This window comes from Hyaena hyaena, unplaced genomic scaffold, assembly GCF_003009895.1.
Source record: "Hyaena hyaena isolate Hyena2069 unplaced genomic scaffold, ASM300989v1 scaffold_30, whole genome shotgun sequence".
In the NCBI taxonomy this organism is placed as follows: Eukaryota; Metazoa; Chordata; class Mammalia; order Carnivora; family Hyaenidae; genus Hyaena; species Hyaena hyaena.
The window spans coordinates 2,145,691-2,154,963 of record NW_024080662.1 but is presented as its reverse complement, the minus strand read 5'-3'; positions in this window follow the sequence as shown (position 1 = coordinate 2,154,963).

Genomic DNA, 9,273 nt, shown 5'->3' with positions numbered 1-9,273 from the left:
TTCTAGACCCAGCCTGAGCACTCCTGTTTTCCTCTAGAGTCTGAATTGCCTGCATTCCTTCTCTTATCTTCATTATCCCTAATGCCAATATGAGCCTTGCCTCTGTGCTGCCTTCCTTCTGCTTGTCTTCTACCCTTTTTTGAATTTCATCCATTATGAGTTGTCAAGTTCATATTCTGAACTCTTGTTTGATATGTTTTATTGTTGATTCAAAAATAGTTTTTCCAATGAAATTTTATGTGTTCCAGGGCAAGAAGTGTGTTTTGTGGGTTAGTTGTGCCTTTAATATGTTTTAACACCAAGCCAAGTATGTAGTAATGCTCGACCCTGAAAACCTCAGATCCATTTCTTATGTAGCTAGATTCTCCAGGACCACCAGTTCCATTCTCCCTGTGAATATTGATGGTACCTTGATGAGTGTGAATTTACAGGTTGATTTAGGGACCAGTGAAATCTGAGGATGCGACTGTGATTTTCACTGGGAGTGGAAGAAACAGCCTGGAGCAGAGGAGCCTGTACAAAGAAGTGATGCTCAAGAATTTTAGGAATCTAGTTGGGTGAGGACCTATTCTCATTCTTCCTTTTCCCGTTCATATGTTTATTGACCATATACACTGTGCCAGCCAATGTCCTAAGAACACTTCATTGAATAAAATAATAAAGTATTTCTTTTGTCACGGTGCCTACATTCTAGTGTAGGAGGCAAATATAAGCAGTATATATAAGTAAATTATAAGCTAGGTAAAATATAAGCTCCACATGGCTAATAATATGTATAAGATGTATAAATTAAATTCAGCGGAGTAGGGGCGCCTGGGTGGCTCAGTCGGTTAAGTGTCCGACCTTGGCTCAGGTCATGATCTCATGGTTCGTGGGTTCAAGCCCCGCATCGGGCTCTGTGCTGACAGCTAGCTCAGAGCCTGGAGCCTGCTTCAGATAATGTATCTCCCCCCCTCTCTGACCCTCCCCTGTTCACGCTGTCTGTCTGTCTGTCTGTCTCTCTCTCTCTCTCAGAAATAAATAAAAAAAAACATTAAAAAAATAAATACAGCAGAGTAATAAGGGGGATCCAGAGTCCCAGGGTGTGGAGGCAGCTGGCTGAATTATTAAATTGGATGATCAGGGTAGTCTTCTGTGACTGGATATGTTTGAACAGAGGCTTGAAGGAGGTAAGAAAGTTAGATGTGTGAATGTGATGGAAAACTGTTCCACGTAGGGGAGCACCCAGTGCTAAAACCCCAAGAAAGGAGCATGCCTTGCTGTTTTGAGGAAAAGCAAGGAGGCCAGTGTGATTGGAGCACAGAGAGCAAAGAGGAGAGGACAGTGGTTAAGAGATGCCATCTGTGTCCTAGAAGTTCAAGTTTAAAGTGTAACTGAATCCATCAGTTTTGTGTTTCATAGATTATTTGGTATCATAAATCATATTTTTGTTCATTTAATTAAAACCTAAAACAATATTTGTGTAAGTTGGCAAACACAAAATTATACAGGATATTTCTGAGTTCTTAAGAGTTATATTTTCAGAGTTGCACACAAATTTCTGTCAGAAGATTTTTCTTTGGCATAGCTAAGAATTAGGTAGTTCTTGTCTATTTATTTGAGCTCTTTTCATCTAATCTGAATTGGCCCCATTTTACTCCATTTGGTTTTTGATCTAGTTTCTCTATCTCTTTCAGTGTGGATTCATCCATTTAAATTTCCTTTCAACTGGCCAATCTGATTTGGTCTTGTTTTTATCTTGTTTCCCCTGGTCTTCTTATTTTCTATGCTCATACATTTTCTTGATTCTGAGGAGTCTGTTAAAATTGCCTTAAAATAGCTGGATTCAAATTAATCTTAGCACTGAAACATTTCAGCCTTTAAACTATTTTGCTACTCTTGATTCATCCTTTCCTTCCTCTCCATATTTTTTTCCTCTCATTGCTGAATTAAAATTTTTTTTTAAAATTTGTTTATTTTTGAGAGACAGAGACAGTGTGATCAGGGGAGGGGCAGTGAGATAGAAGGAGACACGGAGTCTAAAGCAGGCTCCAGGCTCTGAGCTGTCAGCACAGAGCCCGATGCAGGGCTCAAACCCACGAACTGTTAGATCATAACCTGAGCCGAAGTTGGATGCTTAACCAACTGACCACCCAGGCACTCCATCATTGTTGAATTTTTTTTTTTTTTTTTTTTTTTACAAATAGTTTATTGTCAAATTAGTTTCCACATAACACTCAGTGCTCATCCCCACAAGTGTCCTCCTCCATGCCCATCCCTCCTCCCCCCACATCCATCAGTCCTCAGTTTTTGTCAGCATTCAAGAGTCTCTCATGGTTTGCCTCTCTCCCTTTCCCCCACCATTTCCACCCTTCTTCTCCCCCTTGTTCCTCCGTCAAGTTCCTCCTAATCCTCCTATACGTGCAAACATATGATATTTGTCCTTCTCTGCCTGACTTATTTCACTCAGCATAACACCCTCAAGGTCCATCCATGTTGCTACACATGGCCAGATTTCATTGTTTCTCATTGCCATGTAGTATTCCATGGTATAGATAAACCACATCTTCTTGATCCATTCATCTGTTGATGGACACTTATCCCTCATTGTTGAATTTTTTAAAGGAAATTGCATATAATGTGATATACCACTCCTAAATATATCACAGTGCAGCTCTAATAAATAAGGATATCTTGTTTTACAAAATCACAGTATCATTATCACATCCCATAAAATTATCAGTAGTGCTTCTGTAGCATCTAACACTTAGTCTATGTTCAGATTTACCTGCATCTCAAGAAACTCTTTTGGCAAATTTGAATCAGGATCCAGACAAGATCCACACACTCCCAATTTTTTTGTCTCTTAAATCTGTATCAGTTCTTCCTCTCTCTCCTGGCTTTCCCCCACAGACCCTGGATCTGTATGCAATGGTCTTAATCTAGAATATAAATATTTTTTAGATAACATCATAAAGTAATTTTTGCATGGATTATAAATCAAGGGAAAATACTTTGCAGGCTTACCAAGAGGTGTTCACCAATATGAAAAAAATGTCCCATCACCAGTGACAGTGCTGATTGTAGTGTTTAAGTCACCACCTATTCAGCACACCTGTGTCTATCACCAATAAAATATACACATGTTTATCATCATTAAGGCACATCTGTGTCTGCATTTGTAACTGTCATGTCCACAATGATCTGCCTATAGCTATAAGCATCTGATTGCTTTGTTGTGTCTCCTAACATAGTCCTGACAAGAAATTAATATTGAAATGCACAAAGTTTTATTGTAAATTACTTTAAAAAATTTTTTATGTCTTTATTTTATTTTGAGAGACAGAGAGCAAGCAGGGAAAGGGCAGAGAAAAAGGGAGACACAGAATCTGAAGCAGGCTCCAGGCTCTGAGCGGTCAGCACAGAGCCTGACATGGGGCTTGAACCCACGGACCATGAAATCATGACCTGAGCCGAAGTCAGACACTTAACTGACTGAGCCACCCAGGTGCCCTATGTAAATTACTCTTTAAAATTCGTCTTTTACATTTTGGATATGGCATTGCATTATTTTAAAAATGTTCTTTGTATAAGTATATTTTAGTAAATGTAAATTCATTTCAGAATAGTAAATGAGATGTTAGAAAACACAATCAAAAGGAGGCTTTGGGGACACCTGGTTGGCTCAGTCATTGGAGCGTGCAACTCTGGATCTTGGGGTTGTGATTTAAGCCCCACATTGGGTGTTAGAGATTACCTAAAAATAAAATCTTTATGGGCACCTGGGTGGTTCAGTCAGTTGAGCATCCAACTCTTGATTTAGGCTTGGGTCATGATACCAGGGTTGTGGGATCAAGCATGGCGTGGGACTCCATGCTGAGCATGGAGCCTGCTTAAGGTTCTCTCTCTCTCTCTCTCTCTCTCTCTTTCTTCTTCTTCTTCTTCTTCTTCTTCCTTCTTCTCCTTCTTCTCCTTCTTCTTCTTCTTCAGATTCTGTTTCCCTCTCTCTCTGTCCCTTCCCCACTCACACTCTGTGTCTCTCTCAAAAATAAGTAAACATTAAAATTTTTTTAAAAAATAAAAATTTTAAAGAATTCAGTTTGTTTTATTTTTTGAAGTTTATTTATTTATTTTGAGAAAGAGCAAACAGAGCCTGAGTGGGGGAGGGGCAGAAAGAGAGGGAGAGAGAGAATCCTTCACAAGCTCCACACTGTCAGCACAAAGCCCATTGTGGGGCTCCTGAGTTCATGACCTGAGCCAAAATCAAGAGTCGCATACTTAACCAATTGGGCTACTCAGGCACCCCTAAAATAAATCTTTTTTATTTTTTTTTTAAATTTTTTTTTTAATGTTTTATTTATTTCTAGGAGAGAGAGAGAGACAGCGTGAGCAGGGGAGGGTCAGAGAGAGAGGGAGTCACAGACTGAAACAGGCTCCAGGCTCTGAGCTGGCAGTCAGCACAGAGCCCGACGCGAGGCTCGAACCCATGAACCGCAAGATCATGACCTAAGCGAAAGTCGGACGCTTAACCGACTAAGCCACCCAGGCGCCCCAAAATAAATCTTTTTTAAAAAAATAGGAGGCTTTGGTTTTGACAGTGTTGACAGCCTCTTATCTCTCTTCTGCCTAACCTTTTAGTTCTTTCTTAATCAACTCTGCTCTTACCACTTATTCATTCAAAAATATTTATTAACTCTTTTTTTTATTTTTTTAATGTTTTATTTATTTCTGAGAGAGAGAGCCAGTGTGAGCAGGGGAGGGTCAGAGAGAAAGAGGGAGACAAAATCTGAAGCAGGCTCCAGGCTCTGAGCTGGCAGTCAGCACAGAGCCTGATGCAGGGCTTGAACCCACGAACCGTGAGATCATCACGTGAGCCAAAGTTGGGACGCTTAACTGACTGAGCCACCCAGACGCCCCACAAAAATATTTATTAACTCTTAAATGTCAGGCCCAGTTCCGGGTTCTTGGAATACACCAGCAATATGTCTGGGAGAAAAGTATTCCAGACATACGAACGAGCCAGGGCAAGGCTTTGGGAGGGGAGGTCAGTGTGGCTCCAATGGAGCGAATGAAGGGTGGAGAATAGATGAGGTCAGAGAAGCCATAGGTCACCAGGGAATGTGGAACCTGGCAGGCCCCTCTGAGAAGCTTGGCTTTTACTTTAAACATTATGGACTTCCTATTTTATCTATCTATCTATCTATCTATCTATCTATCTATCTATCTATCTATCTATCTATGAGAGGACATAAGTGAGCAAGGGGCAGAGAGAGGGAGAGAGAATCCCAGGAGCTGGGGCCGGAAGAAGAGACCTGTGGCTTACCCAAAGTGGAGCTCATGGTGGTTGTTTTTTTTGTTAGTTTGTTTTTTGTTTTTTTACCCAAACCGGGGCTCGTGCTTACCCGATGTGGGACCTTAACTCACGAACCATGAGATCATGACTGTAGGGGAGGTTGGACACTTAACCGACTGAGCCACCTAGGTGCCCCATGCCCTGGTCTTTTTATTTTTTAAAGTGAAGAATCCTATTTATTAGGAATGTTGAACAAAGAAGAAAGAGAGAGAATTGGCTTTAGTCACCCACTCCCGCCCCTTTCTCCTACTCCTGATCTCAGGGCAGAGCTCTCTGGGCTCCAGGGAACACTACCTTTTGGATGGATGAGGGTCCTGGTAGGACTGGGTTCAGTAGCCCCTCTGGAGCAGCATGATTTAGCCACCCCTCATTTTGTCCTGAGAGAGTCAGTGCAGTGGCCTGGGTGTCTGCAAACCTCCTGATCAGGATGTCTGTGTGGCAGCTTTGCAGCCCTAGACAACCCCCAGATTTAGTCCACAGGCCATATTTGGTTAGGTGCCCCCCACAAGACTGCATCTGTGTCAGGGGCTTAATTCTCACTGGCTTCTTTTCTCTTCTCCAAAAACCTAGTCAAGGCAAAGAGAGTGTCATTTTTTGCTTAGAAGATTTTCTTTTCCTTTAAGGACAGATTAGTAGGATACAAACCTTTCTATGCTAGTAGTCAGAGTTATCTGCGGTTTGTTTAAGAGTACATCCTGCTCCCTCTCTCTGACCCTCCGCTGCTCATGCTCTCTCTCTCTCTCTCTCGGTCTCTTTCTCTCAGAAATAAAACATAAAAAATTTTTTAAAAAAGGGGGCGCCTGGGTGGCTCAGTCGGTTAAGCATCCGACTTTGGCTCAGGTCATGATCTTACAGTTCGTGGGTTCGAGCCCCGTGTCAGGCTGTGCTGAGTGCCAGCTCAGAGCCTGGAGCCTGTTTCAGATTCTGTCCCCCTCTTTCTCTGACCCTCCCCTGCTCATGCTGTCTCTCTCTCTCTAGAAATAAATAAAACATTTAAAATTTAAAAAAAAAAGAGCACATCCTGAACCTGTTTTGTCTCTTCTTACTTGTGACTGTGGATAAGTTACTTAACCCCTCTAAACCCGTTTCCCTATCTATGAAATCATAATAGCAGGATTAAATTGATTTTCATGAAAAGTACTAGAGAGTGAAATGATGGGCCCAATGCAAATGCTATTTATCATGGCAAATAATTATGGTAATAACAACTCTTATAACCCAGATGTCAGGTCATAAAACAAAGAAACATACTGAAAAAAAATTCGGAGTTTATTTAATTGTCAGATAAAGATGTAAACCTGTAAAAAACAAAACCTTTTACTGAATAGTTTGCAGAGAAATATTGGTGATGTTTAAAGACTAGGAAGGCGGTTTTATGGCATTTGTGCTAATAAAAGATAAAAAGTTAGCATTTCTGCATGGGATGGAATGAATCTGTGGGTCTGTACATATTTGATTAAAGCAATCCTCTTATTAATCAGGAAAGAGTTTTCAGTTAGGGTCAGGAAAGGGTCTGGTCTCCTGTGATTACCAAAAATCCATGTTTTAGCATTTTCAGCTGATCAGAAACAATTGTAATCCAGTTTCGTCTGGATATTTCTTAGGAAAGTACAGCCAAATGGTAAACATTTCAGTATGTGCTGATTTGTGGAAAACAGAGCAGAGGAGATCTTGGACTAATTGAGGAGGTGGGAGGGCAAGAGCCAAAATCACTTAAGTCTGTTTTGTTTGCCTGTCTTTTCTGCTGAAGCTTCACTTCCTGGTAGAAGCTGATACACACTAGTCCTCTAACAAATATCTATGAATGGATGGGGAAACTCAAATGTAGTGTCACAGATGCTCTTTAACCACTCTTCCATATTGCCTTCTGCATTGGAAGACATCCAGACCGAGTAAATCCTACGTCAACTATTCTTTTTTCCCATAGGAAAAGTCACAAAGAACATTCCCACATAGATCATAAAGAGCGTTCTCTCTTTATGATCTGGTTATGGCCTAGAAGATAGCTAGGCCAGGCCTGTGTGGTATCTCTACAATGTCTGTGTGGATTTCATTTTATTATTTTTTGAAGTTTTTATTTTAGGGGCGCCTGAGTGGCTCAGTCAGTTGAGCGTCCGACTTCGGCTCAGGTCATGATCTCACGGTTAGTGGATTCGAGCCCCACATCAGGCTCTGTGCTGAATGCTTGCTCAGAGCCTGGAGCCTATTTCAGATTCTGTCTCCTTCTCTCTCTACCCCTCCCCCACTCATGCTCTGTCTTACTGTCTCTCAAAAATAAATAAAATGTAAAAAAAAATTTTTTTTAACAATAAAGTTTTTATTTTATTTTGAGAGAGAATGAGGGAGGGGAAAGAGAAAGGGAGAGAGAATCCCAAGCAAGCTCCACGCTTCAGGGTTATAGTCATACTCAGCATGGAGGAACAGAGATAAATGGGTCTATACCATTCTGTCTAGACTGGAAGTCACTGGCTATTCTATTGAGAGTTTTGCTATAAAGGTGAGCAGAGATATGGGACAGTAGCATGAAAGAGATGTGGTGTTAGGAAAAGTTTGCTTTTAAAATAATATAAAAATAGGGAGGGGGACAAAGCATGAGGCTCTTAAGTATATAAGAGAACGAACTGAGGGTTGCTGGAGGAGTTGTGGGTGGGGAGGATGGGCTAAATGAGCAAGGGGCATTAAAGAGTACACTTGCTGGGATGAGCACTGGGTGTTATATGTAGGGGATGAATCGCTGGATTCTACTCCTGAAATCATTATTGCACTGTATGCTAACTTAGATGTAAATTTTTAAAAAAAAAGAAAGAAAAAAAGAAAGGCTTTGTGGGAGCCTGACAGTGACCACAAGAAAGCGTGGTTAGGGACGCGGGGATGTGCCTGCACATGGGGCTCCCTGCCTGGGCAAAGCATGCCTGCAAACAGGGTGCTCTGCCAGGAGGCTTGCACACAATATCCAAGTTTAATGGTCCGCTAGCAAACGAGGGAACATGCCCTTCTTAGAAGTAAGGAGAAGGCTGGAGTTGTGGGCAGGCCTCTTAGTAAACATGTTATGGTCACTTCCTCCCTTTGCTCCCCCCGTCCTTGAAATGTGTTTGGCTACTTGCCCTTAATTGGGAAAGGAATGCATCTTGTAGATTTCAGTTTGTATCCAGTTACCGGGGTATAAAATAAACCACAAGAGGGGCTTGCGTAGAATTGTTCCTCCGACCGGAGTTGTGTCTGTCTTTTGTGTGTGTCTTGTCCTCTGTGTCATTTCATCCGCAACAGGCTTTTTTTCTTTCTTTCTTAAAAAAAAAGCTAGCTAGCTAGCTTGCTTGCTTGCTTGCTTGCTTTCATTTATTAATGAGCAAAACTATAGCATGTTTGTAAGATCTATGTCCTGATGGTGCAGGAAGCATATGAAATAATTACTGGAGCAATATCTTGACTAGGTAGGAAGTAGGTAGGAGGCAATAAGATCTCCTGCATGAAATGGGGGGAGGCTTTAGATAGGAGCTGAGGAGGTTTGTCCGTTGCTCATCCTAACAGAAGGAACCAGGGTATGTGAGCACAGATGGAGGTAGGTGCTCAGTGAGGTTTGGGAGTCTGAGGAGTTTCTCTCTTGGCTGTTTCTGTTATCTTCCTGAAAGAGCACGCAGTCAACAGCCAGACAGTGAAAAGGAAGGAAGAGGTTGTTGGAAGTTTGGAGAGAGAATATAAGAAAAAGTTACCTAGGAGAGTGGACTAGTGAATGGTCTAGGTTTAGAAGATGTGAGAAAGGGACACAAAAGACTGTGATTTAAAAGTAGGATTTAGGGGTAACTGGGTGGCTCAGTCAGTTAAGTGACTGGCTCTTGATTTCAGCTCAGGTCATGATCTCATGGTTCTTGAGATTGAGACCCATGTCAGGCTCTGTGCTGACAGGGCAGAGCCCGTTGGGATTCTCTGTCCTCCTCTATGCT